We start from the raw sequence: 14912 nt of genomic DNA, 5'->3' as shown, positions 1-14912 counted from the left end.
CTTCCTCACTCTTTGCATCAAACTTTCCATTTCTAGATTCTTTATATATATATAGAATTTGCATCCAAATATTTTGAAATGTTTTATATTAGGAGAATGCCCATACCATAATTCAAAAGGTGTTGCATTTGTACCTTTCTTGACTTAAACTCTTTTGAGTGTGTAGACTGCAGTACTTACAGCTTCTCTCTAGTACTTGAGTGCAACATTTTTCTCCATCATTAAGGTCTTGGCATAGTCAATAACTAATCTATTCCTTCTTTTTGCTATACAATTATGAGGTGGAGTCCTAGGTGTTGATGTTTGTCTTTTGATTCCTCATTCATTGCAGAATTCTTCAAATTCTCTTGATGTGAATTCACCTCCTTTATCAGATCTAAGACATTTTAAACTCTTCCCAGTCTCTTTCTCAACTCTGGCCAAGTACTATTTGAACATTTGGAATGCATCTGATTTTTGTTTCAGGAACATGACTATCGTCATCCTTGAATAGTCATCTACAAATAGCATTATGTATCTGTCACCTTTGTAGCTTTGTACTTCAATAGGACCACACAAGTTAGTATGAGCTAGGTCTAATACTTCATTAGAAGTATAAGTCTTTCTTTTGAAAGTTGACTTGGTCATCTTCCCTAATTGGCATTGTTTGCACATGGTGTTATCAGGTTTCTTCAACTTTGGTAGACCTCTGACTTTCTTAATTTTTTTGATGCTTATCAAATTGTCAAAATTTACATGACATAGCCTCTTGTGCCATAACCATACATCATCAGTTTGAACAATGAGATGAGAAGCATCTTCCATGTCTAGATAAAATAGATTACTCCTAGTTTGGTCACCTTTTCCTATTAGACTTCCTTGAGAATCATAGATCTTGGCAACTCTATTTTCAAATTCAACCTTATATCCTATGTTGCCTAACTGTGAGATACTTAACAAGTTATAATTCAGGCCTTCAACATAGTATGCATTATCACATGATATCTTTTCAGTAAGCTTGATACTACCTTTCCCTTTGATCTGACATGGTGCATTGTTACCAAATCTAACACTATTTCCTTCATATTGAGTAAAGGGAATGAACTTACTTTTATCTCCAGTCATGTGATGAGAGAATCCACCATCTATGATCCATCTATCATTCTTGTTCATGCAGGTTACCAGGGTAGTTGCTTCATCTTCATCTAATTCATCTTTCATAGCCACATACACTACTTCATCATCATTCTCATCAAAGCCTTCTTCAACAATGTAGCATCATTTGCCTTTACCTCTGTGGTCCTTGTTGTATTCTTTCTGTTTCTTAAAGTTGTCTCCATCCTTGTAATTTTTCTTTTGTGTGCATCTGGCTGCAATGTGACCAACTTCATTAAAATTGAAACAAATGATTGGCACCTTACCTTTGAATTTTCCTCTTCCTCTGTGAAATCTTCTTGCTAGTAATTCCTCCAATTGATCCACATCCTCTTCATCAGTGCTACTATCACTAGATACATACTTTCCTTTTCCACTCTTTTTTCTTTGTTTTCACCTCATCATTGTCTTTTATTGTCATCCTTTGAATGCAGATTCAAAGTTTTATGGCTTATAGTTTTCAAATTTGGATAGCTCAAAAGTAGTTAGTCTTCCAATTATTCCTTCAAATGAAAATGCATCACCTGGTACACACCTTAGCTCTTGGATGGCTGATACTCTTATAGCATAGATAGGAAGCAAAGTTCTCAAGTATTTGCTACATACTATTTCTTCTACTAAGTGTCCTTCTAAGCTTCTTATGGCACTTACTACTTCCTTCATCCTTGCACCATATTGAGCAGCATTCTCTCCTTCTTCCATTTTCATGTCATCAAACTTTCCTCTTAGGCTCTCTCTTTTGGCTCTCTTGACATTTTCATCTCCTCCATAGATTCTTGATAATTTTTCCCACATCTGATGTGCAGTACCACATTCTTTGATGTAATCATACCCAGCATAGCTTAGTGGTGAAGCAATATCTAACATTGCTTGATTGTGCTCCTTCTTCTTGCTCATGTCATCTGTAGTGAGGGGTCCTGCGAGGTCTACATGATCAACTATGATTGAGGTCTATGCATATTCACCTATTGATCTAAGGTGTAGCTTCATCAGACTTTTCCATGTAGCAAAGTTGTCTTTGTTTAGCTTGGGAACTTCTCTCTTGGACATCTTGATCTTCCTACTGCTAGTGCCTTGAAACAAATCAGCAGTGAGCTCTGGTACCAATTGTTAGAATTCTTTAGAATAACTGAGAGGGGGGGTGAATCAGTTATCCAAGGTCCAATGATGTCCAATTCAACTTTTTCTTCTAATCCTTAATGTCACATAATTGAGATATCATGCATGCAATTAAACATTAAAAAATCATGAAAAGTAAACATGCATCACACCATAACACTAAGGATTTTGATGACCCAAAAACCCTCCAGGAATAGGAAGGTAAAACTGGAGTGGGGATGATACCCATGGAATAACTATGCAATTGATTTCAACCACTTTTGATGGTCTGCCCTATTAAAGGCTTTACACACTGTCAGATGTGACCTTGTTAAAGGATTTAAGAACATTCAACTTGGAATGCCACCCTGTTAAAGGATTTACATTGAGCTGTTAGGCTCACTCAAGTCCATGTGATTTACAGTCACCTTCTCAAAAGAATTTTTCATCCCTCTCTAAGGATCTCCTATCCTCCTCCTAAGGATCTCTTTATCCTTCTCCTAAGGATCTAGAAAATATCACATAACTCAGTCACAATTCCATATTTCTATCTACGCACTTAACTATAGCATCTATAAAAATACCTGATCACATATCTTCAAGCACACATCCCAACTTGTCGACTGTTGACTATGCCAAATAATTATTCCTCTGTAACTTTGTTAATATTCATAAAATATTGTGTATGTTGACATCAAGAACCAACATTGTCATGAACACAACACATAAGCACTGAATTATATTCATAATGCTACTAACATACTCCCCCATAGGAATACCATTAGAATTTATGCTAACAATAATAAAGATTTAAAAAAATATCAAGTGACAAAACTATTTATTTTCATTGTGTATGTTCTATCTCATGAAATTTCTCACTTTATTGGTTATATTGAAGTTGAATTTGATATGTTAAGTTGAAGTTTGACTAATAATACAATTGATTCACCTCCCCCCAACTCTCAGTTGTATTGGTGGATTTTACTTTCTAAAAATTGGTATAAGAGCATCAAGTTCTTGATCAAGAAGTTTAACAACTCAAAGAGATCCATGACATTCAAGAAGGAAGTATAAAGTTTGATAGAGAGAACTATGATAGTTGGAAGGAGAAAATGAAGACTCATTGTCTGTGCAAAGAAATTAACCACTGGATGATTACAAAGGATAAGAAGACAGACAAGGAAGAGAAAGAACTATCTTCTTGCTCACCTGAGGAAAGAGAGGTATTCATGTACAATATGTATGCTAGAGAAACATTAATCTCTACACTTGTAGAATCAAAATTTCTTGAGGTAAAAGGTCTATATATTGCTTGTGACATTTGGAAAAGATTAGAAGCACTTTATGAAGGAGATGAACATGCCAATACTTCTAGATTGTAGGATTGGAAAACTATGCTTGAGAATGAAAGAATATATGAAGATGGATCAATTAGAATATTTTAAAAGAGGATCATTGAGATTTTTGCAATAATTAAAGGCTACGAAGGATCTATAACTGAAAATGGGGTGTGATACAAAATTTTGAGATCACTTAACTGTAATTATAAGAATAAAGTATTAATTATTAAAGAGATTATACTAGTCCTTCTAAATTTTAATAGAGAAACAATAATTAGAAACTTTCAAGCATATCAATCAAGATTGAAATGGATTTTACCTAGTTTAGAACTAGTATACAAAAGGATAAAAGAGTACTAACCAAAAGTGCAAGCACTTGTGGTAATTTTGCTAGAGAATAGGAAAACATAAGTGATGAAGATAAGAAGGTTGATGGAGCTCTTTCACTAATTGTAAAGAGGGAACCAAGAGGAATGAAAGTTTGGGTTTGTTGGTGTTGTAAATAATTTGGTCTTTTTTCATATCAAAGCCCTAAGAGAGAAAGGAAGGTGAAACCTAAAAACCCTAACAAATCAAAGATTACAAAAAAACCACTTCTTTGTTGATGAGGATGATGAATTTGATTTCAAAGAGATAAACTTTGTAGACAGTGATGATGAAGATGAAATGGAATTTGTTGCTATAAAATAAGAAATCTATGTGGAAGGAGAGAAAGCACTTGTATCACATGTAGAAAAGAAAAAGTCTTATTGGATTATATATAGTGGATGCTCACACCATATAAGAGGTGATAGAGAAAAAATGTTGAATTCAAAAGCTATGAATTCAGTGTAGTTAGAGTTGGTAATAATGATCCATTTCCTATTAAGGGAAAATGATCTATTACACTTGATGGAAAAAATAATATTGAGGATGTCTATTTTGTTGATGGATTCAAACATAACCTTTTGACTCTTGGACAACTTGTAGAGAAGGGATATCTCTTACAATTTATAGAGAAGGCATGTATAATGAAAGGCAAGGATGAAAAATTGATTGGAACATGTATTATAACCAGTGGTAATGTAATTTAATTGAATGCTATAGAGATAAATTGTTTGGTTGCTAAGATTGATGATATTTGATTGTGGCACAAGAGATTTTATCATATAAAATTTGATAACATTGTGAAGCAATAACAGTAATGTAGTAAGAGATTTACTAAAGATTATGAAAAATTCTAACATGATTTGCAAAAAATGTGTGATGGCTAAAAAAAATAAGAATTCATTTCCAAGCAAGATATTTGCTACACCAGAGAAATCATAGATTGTTCATACAAAATTGTGCGGTCCTACAAGAACTAAAGAATTATATGGTGATAGGTATTTTATTCTTTTCATTGATAACTTTACAAGAATGATGTGGGTAATATTTCTTAGAGAGAAATCTATAGTATTTAAAAAGTTAAAAGTTTTTCAAGGCTAAAGTTGAGAATGACTTTGGAATAAGAGTTAAATGCATAAGAACTAGTAGAGGAGGATAATTTATATCAAGTCAATTCAATAATTTTTGTGAAGATAATGAAATCAAAGATAAGTTTAAGCTCCTAAGACACCACAATATAATGGGATAGCAAAAAGAAGGAACATGTCAATAAGTGAAGCAGCTAGCACAATGATGATTGAAGGAAATGTAGCACATATCTACTAGAGAGAGGCAATTAAGACTATAGTATACACCATTAATTGAGTACATATCAGACAAAGCACTAGTAAGACACCTTATAAACTTTGGTTAGGACATACACCTAGTGCAAAATACTTTAGAATCTTTGGAAGCAAATGTTATATCAAAAGAGAAGATGACATAGGAAAGTTTGATCCTAGAAGTGATGAAGGCATATTTCCTAGCTATTCATTAAAATGAAAAGCATTGATATGTTATAATCAGAGATTGAGAACAATATTTGAGAGTGAAAATGTAAGAGTTGATGAGAAATTTAGAATCCAAGAAAGGACACTTGGTTATGATTTTGATAATGAAGATAACACAAATCAAAGGCCTAATAATCATAATGCAAAACAAGAACTATTTTACAAGGCTAATAATGGTTTGCATATTGAAGAAACCATAGATTGAATTGAACAAGAAATTGGAGAAGAGAAAAGCACATCATGATAGAAGACACCATTTCATGTTATAAGAAATCATCCTGAGAAGTAGATAATTGAAAGCACAAAGAAAGGAGTTTTGACAAGAAACTGGGTAAGAGAAGAAATTTGTTTGATTTCTCAAGTCAAAGCTAAGATAACAAATAAGGCATGTAAAGATGAATATTGGATGAAGGATACAAGAGAAGAAATTGATCAAATGAAGAAAAATAAGACTTGGGAATTGGTCCCTAGACCTAAAGATAAGAATTTTATTGGCATTAAATGGGTATTAAGGAACAAGGTGAATGAATAAGGAGAAGTTGTAAGAAACAAAGTAGTATGTAAAGGTTAACATTCAATAAGAAGAATTTAATTTTGAAGAGACTTTTTCCCTTTTTGTAAGACTTGAATTAGTGAGAATATTTTTGGCTTATGAATCTAACAAGAATTTCAAGATAGATGAGATGGATGTTAAGTCAACATGTTTTTGAATGTCAAATTTGAGGAAGAATTCTTCATTGAACAAGTTGATGGTTTTCCTCTAATTTTAAAAAAAAATGGTTTACATATTGAAGAAGACATTATATGGGCTGAAACAAGCTACTAGAGCATGGTATGCAAGATTGGACAAGCATTTGATAAGATTGGGATTCAAGAAAGGTATACATATAGTAACATGTATATAAGAAAGAACCTAGATGGTTTACTAGTTACTGAAGTATTTATTGATGATATTACCTTTGGAGGCAATGATGAGGCTATTGAGATGTTTTTTGAGGAAACAACGAATGAATTTGAAATGAGTATGATTGGTGAAATGAAATATTTCTTGGGGTTACAAATTAATTAGAGTGAGGATGTATTTTTTATACCACAGACTAAGTATCTTAAAAATATATTGACAAGATTTGGATTAGAGAACTGTAAGCTAATTGGAGCACCTATGGTTGCATGATGTGAATTATCAAGTAAAGATGAACCTCCTAGTACAATGCAAATATGGTACAAATAAATGATATGCAGATTGCAATATTTAACTCATTCAAAACCAGTTATAGCAAATATAGTTGGAATTTTTGCAAGATTTTAGGTAGAACCCAAAGAGATACACTTGGTAGGAGTAAAAATAATATTTAGATATTTGAAGGGTACATCAAATTATGGATTATGGTATGATAAGTCACATCATTTAACCCTTTGTGTATACATTGATACATACTGGGAAAGTAATGTGGATGATAGACTGCTAGTGCATTCTTCTTGGGAAGAAGATTGGTTTGTTGGCTTAAAAAGAAACATGATTGCATTTCATAATGTATAATACAAACAGAGTATTAGAGACAACAAATAATTTTAATCAAAACATTTGGATGAAGAAAATGTTGAAGGATATAGGTATTGAATTAGGAACCTATTACTATTCATTGTGGCGACATAAACACAATAAGCATGTCAAAGAATCTAGTTTTACATTCAAAGACAAAATAAATTGCTATAAAGTATCATTTTCTAAGAGAGAAGGTTGCAGAAAAGAAATCGGATTAGAGTATACCAGTACAAAGGAACAAATAGTAGATATATTTATAAAACTTTGAATAAGGATACTTTTGAGTACCTCAGAGGCATGCTTGGGGTAATGCCCCAACCTATTTTAGAGTAATTGATGCAAGGATTACATCAATCCAACACAATCAAAGAAATATTCATTTTGTAATGGATGCTTGATGCTACTCCTATAGGGGAGCAGTAGTTGTTTTGGAAAAATTTATTCAAGAACTCTTATGTAATATTTTGGTACATTAGTGTTTATTGGCACTTGGTATTGACATACTGGTTTGATGGGTAAATAATGAGAGCACTTAAGACTCTTAGATTAGACTATTGACACCATTGTCATTGACATCAATGGGGGAGAGAAACACATGAAAAACTCATATATCTTGTATGAATGAGGGAGAGTAATATCTATGGGGGAGAAGTATTTATTGATGTCTAGGGGGACTATTTAGTATGTTGATGTTTGATAGTTGGGGGATTGTTCAAAGAACATAATTTATTTTTAGGTTGATGGTTTTTCATCACATGTTTTCATCAATGCCAAAAAGATTGTTGAGCATATACCAATGGGGATATTGTTGGTTGTAATGCCCACCCATAGTTTGCTTTATATTATATATTTTGAATTCTTTTAGGCCTATTTCATACATATGTTAGTTTCAAAGATATATGGTATGATGTTATTTCATTACTTGAAAATATCATTTATAATTACATAGTTGATTATATTTCATGTGTTGTATAATGATTATGATTACGTACGTATTAATGTTGCTTTAATGATTCTTAGTTAGTAAATATAATTATTTTCATAAAATGATGTCAGATGATATATCTTTAATGATAATTATTTTACATTCATAGTAATGCATTATTATATTTGAGCATTTGATGAGTTGACTCGTGATTCATTATGGTACTTACCCCATACTTGCATGTGTATGATGTGCATGTCTATTTTAATTTTATGTCTGATGTGGTTAGGGGAGTGAGTCATAGTCACCTACTAGTCAAGATCTACATGATGTCCCACTCCCTTCCATTGCTTATCTATTTTAGTTATACATATGCATATGTACATGCTCATCTTTTATGCAGATTGCAAGAACTGGACATCGACTTCCCTGAATTGCTAGAATGAGCATGCCCTATCACAATAACTCAATGGTAAGAATGGGAAGATAATGATCAGGTATCCTAGCCATAACCTAAACACTGGTCCTACAAGGAGGATTCGTATTTGACTCTCTATCCCTTTTTAAACCTAAAGTTTGTCTTTGTGTGTGTTGTTTGAGTTTGGATTTTGAATAGTTTTGCTTATGTGGATTTGACTATGTTATGTATTTGGTAAAAGGTTTAATTGTGATATTTAGATCAATCACATAATGTTAGAATTATTAAATATTATTTAAATAAAAAGAAGAATTATAATATCAGGATATTTAATTAATTAAAAAATTAAATTAATTAAATATTTGTTTTTTTTATTTAAAAGACTTGATTTAAAAAGTCTAAATATGAAAGTTGGAAAAAAGGATAAATTAAAATATTAAAGACTAAATATTGATTTATCATGAATATTTAATCAATGATAATAAAATTAGAGTTGCACATAATTAATGGGCTTTAATTATTATTAATTATTAAACTAATTATATGTAATTTAATTGCACATTAATTAATAATAAAAAAAAAAAAAAAATTTGAGTGGGTAATAAATTATTTAATTTAAAAGAAAGAATATTTATTTAGTTTATTATAAAAAGATAAATCTATTTTGTGAAAAGAAAGTAAATAAATAAAGAATATGTATTTATTTAATATTAAAAGAAAGGGGGAAAAAGTAGAAATTATGTATTTCTTTTATTAAAAAATAAATAAAGTGATTTTATTTATTTTTTTTAAAAAAAAGAAAAAAAAAGAAACTATTCTTTTATTTTAGTTGACTTATTTTCTTTCGTAAGCTTACTTATTTAAGAAACCTTAGTTTTATTAGTTTTATTTATTATTTATTAAGAGGTCATTCTGGTCTTTTTGCGAGGAGAAGATTTTTGGAGAACAATAAGATAATTTAGAACAGAGATTTTAGGAGACAAGTTACAAGTTATGCATTCAGGTTTTGATGTAAAAGATTTTCTTTAAGCTTGAGAGTAAAGTCTACAATTGGGGTTTCTTCTTCTTCTTAACAAATCAACTTAGTGTTTAAAGGTAGGGGTTTTTAAATCTCTTTGCAATTTATATTAGAAAGATTGTCTTCTCTGTATTTTCCTGATTATGAATAAATTTGTTTGTGGTTACTTGTGTGTCAATTTGAGGGTTTGAAACAAGTGATTTTGCTATAACTTTTATTTAATATATTTTATTAAAAATATAAAGATACTTTTAGACACCCATTTGAATTTTATTTAACATATATAAAAATCATATATGATTGTTTTGTACAGACATAGTCAAATATTGACTATCATGCTAAAACAAGGCCTATTTGAGCTTGATTTTTCAATTAGAGACACACGAACAATTAGTTATAAATTTTACAAAATACATATTTAAGAAAATGTCTTCTTTTTTATTGTAAATAAGTCTATTATGAATACTTTTCTTGATTTTCATGAAGATCCAATAGTTCAAACAAAAGTTATGTTCAATTTGCTAAACTGGTAACCTTCAAATCTGAATAGTGCTGCTAGGAAGACTCATATTTTACACCATTCAAATTAACTTTTCTTTAGGACTGGTAATAACAAAGAATATGTGAAATTAAATTATCTCTCCATCGATATAGGTTGCAGATCTTTACCATTTCATATGAGATTATAACATTTAAAATACCAGCTGATTTACATATAGAAAATGCATAAAAACTCAATGTTATGAACTTTGAAAATGTTTTATCTTTATTTTAAAAATTATTAATTTAAAATATAAAATATTTAATTATAAACTTATTAGATAATTAACAAACTAAATTTATCTAAACTTTTATGACCTTTATATAATCAAACAAAACTTCTGAAAACAATCTAATCTAAATCATTTGATAGAACCTTGTATTATTTGTTGTGTCTAATTGAGGTTTTGTGGTATTTTTTTTGTGATGGGTTTTAGAAATTTTAATGTGGTGTTTTATTTTGTGATGAATTTTATGTGAACTATTTAGTTGGCCAAACTAGGATGTGCACCCGAGGCATATTTTAAAATTTCTTTTATGATGGTTATTTAACTAGATGTCAAGATGTACTTCATGATTCAAAATTGAGGGCTTATGTTTATGAGATTTATTTGGTGAGTAAATGTGATGAGTTGGGTTTTGAGAATCAAAATATATTTTTGGGTTCCCTATTAAGGAACTGAATTCTATCATTATGGGTGTTGTGGTTTGGGACACAATTGTGGTTTATGTGCTTAGGGGAGGTTGTCTAGGTACGTGTCTTTGGGAGTGGCTTACAATAGGGGTCCAGGACCTAAAGAAGATGATGAGGTTATATGGAAGATATTGAAGACTTTAAAACCACCGTTTAAGTTAGCAGTTCAAATGATACAATTGTTGATATCTTGTACCAAAGATTTCACAAAGGAGACATTGCTTGGAAGACTTGAAGTAGTTGAGAATGAGCTTAGACAACCTGGAGAATTGACCATAATAGACACAGCTTTCAGTGCCTTAAATATTTGACCTAGTTTATCAAGGAGCACAAGTGCTAGAGGAGATTCTACTAGCAGCAGTAGAGCTAATGAGGATAGAAAGATTGAACAAGGAGTAGCGCTTCTGGTAAGAAGAGAAAAAGATGGTAAGAAAATCTTTAAATGTTGGACTTGTGATGAATATAGTCATTATGCATCTAAGTTTCCTAAAAGAGAGAGAAAAATATAAACAAAATTACAAACCTAGAAGAAATAGAGTGTTTGTATGCAAATGAAGAAAATGATTTAGATGAACAAGCAGTAAGTGCTAGTGATGACGAAATTGGATTTCTAGAAATTAAAGAAGAAAGTCTAGAGAAAGTAGCATTGGTGTCACGGTTGAAAATGAATCTAATTGAATAATTGATAGTGGTTGTTCACATCATATGACTGGTGATATGAACAAGTTTGTTGACTTCAAAAGTCAGGATGGAGGCATTGTCAGAGTTGGAAACAATGCAGCATGCCAAGTTAAAGGTATTGGATCTATAACTCTTGATGGTAAAACTAACACTAAGTATGTATGTTTTGTTTATGGTTTGAAGCACATTCTTTTGAGATTTGGACAACTAGTGGACAAAGGTTGTCAATTGCAGTTCATAGAGAAGACATGCATGATTAGAGACAAAAATGGAAAGGTAATTGGAATAGGAACCAGATTTAGAGGTAATGTATTTTAGTTGAATCCTACTGAAATGAAATATTTGGTTGCAAAGGTAGATGATAGTTGGTTATGACATAAGAGATTTTTTCATATAAACTTTGGCAATATTGTGAAGACTAGTAGCATGTTTGCAATTAGAGATTTGCCTAAGATTGTAAAGCCTACTAACACAATTTGCAAGGAGTGTGTTTTGGCAAAGCATAACAAAACTTCTTTTCCCTGCAACAAGTTTACTACTATAGCAAACTTGGAGATTGTACACACAGATCTCAGCGGTCCTATGAAGATTAAAGGATTCTATGGTGAAAGGTATTTTATGATTCTAGTTGATGACTTTTCTAGAATGGTGTGGGTTCCATTTCTCAAAGAAAAATCTGAGGCATTTGATAAGTTTAAGTTATTCAAGAATAGAGTTGAGAATGAATCTAGTATGAAGATCAGATAGAGGAGGAGAATTTACTTCAAATGAGTTTAACATGTTTTGTGAAGAAAATGGAATCAAAAGACAATTATCAGATCCAAGAACCCCTGAACAGAATGACATTGTAGAAAGAAGAAACATGTTAGTTACAGAAATAGCAAGAGTTATGTTAGCTAAGAATGATGTATCTAAGATGTTTTGGAGAGAAGTTGTGAATATATCAATCTACACTATGAACAGAGTGCAAGTGAGGAAAGACACAAACAAGACCCCTTATGAACTGTGGTTTGGTCACTCACCTATAGTTAGGTATTTCAAAAAATTTGGTAGTAAGTTTTATATCAAAAGAGATGATGATATTGGTAAGTTTGATGCTAGAAGTGATGAAGGTATGCTTCTTAGTTATTCATTAAAAAGAAAGGCTTATAGATGCTATAATTTGAGAATTAAGACTATTATGGAAAGTGCAAATGTAAGAATTGATGAGAAATTCAAGATACAAGAGAGAATAGTTGATTACAATTCAGATGATGATGTTGTTACTAAACCAAGGAATGATGAAGTATTTCTTGAGACTAACAATAATTTTCATAATTAAGGAGATTAAAGGCAAGAACAAAGCTTAGAACCTTCAAAAGAGCCAAGACTTGAGATAGCAACTCCTATTTTGGGAAATAATATGATAAAGAATCATCTATTTGAGCAAATCAATGAAAACTAGGATAAAGGTGTGATGAAAAGAACCAAAGTCAATGAAGAACTATGTTTGATATCTCAAGTTGGACCTAAGAATGTAGATGAAGCATGTAAAGATGATTATTGGAAACAAGCTATGAAAGAGGAATTAGATCAAATAGTAAAAAATGAGACATGGGAATTGGTCCCTAGACTAGTAGACAAGAATGTGATAGGAACTAAATGGGTATTTAGGAACAAAATGAATGAACAAAGAAAATTTGTAAGGAACAAGGCAAGATTGGTATGTAAAGGTTACTCACAGCAAGAAGGAATAGACTATTATGAGACCTATGTTCCATTAGCTAGAAGAGAAGACGTAAGACTATTCTTAGCCAATGCAGCACAAAAGAAAGTCAAAGTGTATTAGATGGATGTCAAGTCAGAATTTTTGAATGGATAACTTAAAGAAGAAGTGTACATATAGCAGCCTAAAGGTTGTTCTTTGACAAATGACAAGGACATAGTATGCAGATTGAAGAAAGCATTGTATGGCTTGAAGCAAGCACCCAAAACCTGGTATGCAAGGTTGGACAAGCATTTGACAAAGCTTGGATATAGAAAATGTATGGTAGATAGTAATATCTATTGGAAAGAAATTGATGATGGTCTAATGATTTTGGTAATATTTGTTGATGATATCATATTTGGAGGAAATGATGAAAAAAGTGACAAATTTGCTGAAGAGATGAAGAAAGAATTTGAGATGAGTATGATAGGAGAAATGAAATATTTTCTATGATTGCACATTGTATAGAATAAAGAATGAATCTTTATTTCTCAGACTAAGTACTTGAAGGATTTACTGAAAATTTTTGGTTTGGAAACATGCAAACCTATTGGAACACCTATGGTAACTGGACACAAGTTATCTACAAAGGATGAGATACCTACTATTGAGCAGAAGAAGTACAGATCTATGATTAGAGGATTGCAATATTTGACTCACACAAGGTCAGACATAGCAAATGTAGTTGGAATTGTTGCAAGATTCCAAGCTAATCCTAGAGAAGCACATTGTCTAGTAGTCAAAAGGATATTTAGATATCTAAAAGGAACATCATAGTTCAGATTGTGGTATGATAGATCTAATGATTTTTCTCTGAGTGCTTATACTAATTGTAAGACTTTTTCTTAGGGAAAAATTCACCCAGAAACTAAGAACTCAAACACAAGCACAATTGTAGACCAAAAATGGATATGATCAATTAATCAGAGTATGTCCTAATACATTACTCTATTTAGTATGTGATATAAACACACTAGGAGTGCTTGTATATAAAGGCCTCTCAAGAAGCACCTAGAATGTCTCTAGAAAGAATCAGGAGATAAGATAAGCATCATGACAACTAAGAACATGCCTTATCCATAATTCTAGATGAGTGGATAAGAATGAAAAGGTTGTAGACACCATGTGCTTAATTAGTGTGTTAAATCTTCTGTTGTAGATGCCATGTACATAAAAGAGGTGTGGACTCTTGCATTGTCAACATGACAAGTCACAAGAGTACGCATACTCCTAGGTGGCTAATAAATAAATAATAAATCATATGCATTAACCTAAGTAAACTTAAGAAAGTGTAAATAGTAAATACTTATTTAAGTGCAACTTAGAGGAATGCCATTAAGCTTACGAAAACTAGGATGAAATGCATAATGGGTCATGGCTACTAGGCCATGTTAGGTACCCATGTACATAATGATATGCAAATATCTCATAAAGTGGGGAAAGAGGGAAAACCTCATGGGAAAAACCCTCCCCCAAAAAGAGAGATGAAAAGGGATGCATGGATGGATGGAGTAATCAAGACCCCCCCATTACGACATACATCTAGTATATACAAGTGAGAAGAATGAGAAGGATAAAACCCCCTAAGAGGAAAAAGTCCCCCCCAAAAAGGAGAAGAAGGAAACGAGGTAGTGCCCCCCTTAAGGTAGTGTGTTGATCAGTGAGAAATGCTCTAACATAGAAGCTAATCCATGACCGTTGAATGATGTTCCTACCCTTTGGAAGAAACAAATGCAAGGGTACAAAGGAGATGCATCCCTATATGGAGAAGGAATCTCTAAGATGAATGGTGTCTCTAAAACCTATTCAAGTGTCCCTATGTCGATACTGATGATGGCTTCCTCCAAAACTGCTG

Source organism: Cupressus sempervirens, chromosome 6 (assembly GCF_028749045.1).
Source record: "Cupressus sempervirens isolate cs-2001-9-10 chromosome 6, ASM2874904v1, whole genome shotgun sequence".
In the NCBI taxonomy this organism is placed as follows: Eukaryota; Viridiplantae; Streptophyta; class Pinopsida; order Cupressales; family Cupressaceae; genus Cupressus; species Cupressus sempervirens.
Note: the sequence above shows the minus strand (reverse complement) of the source record.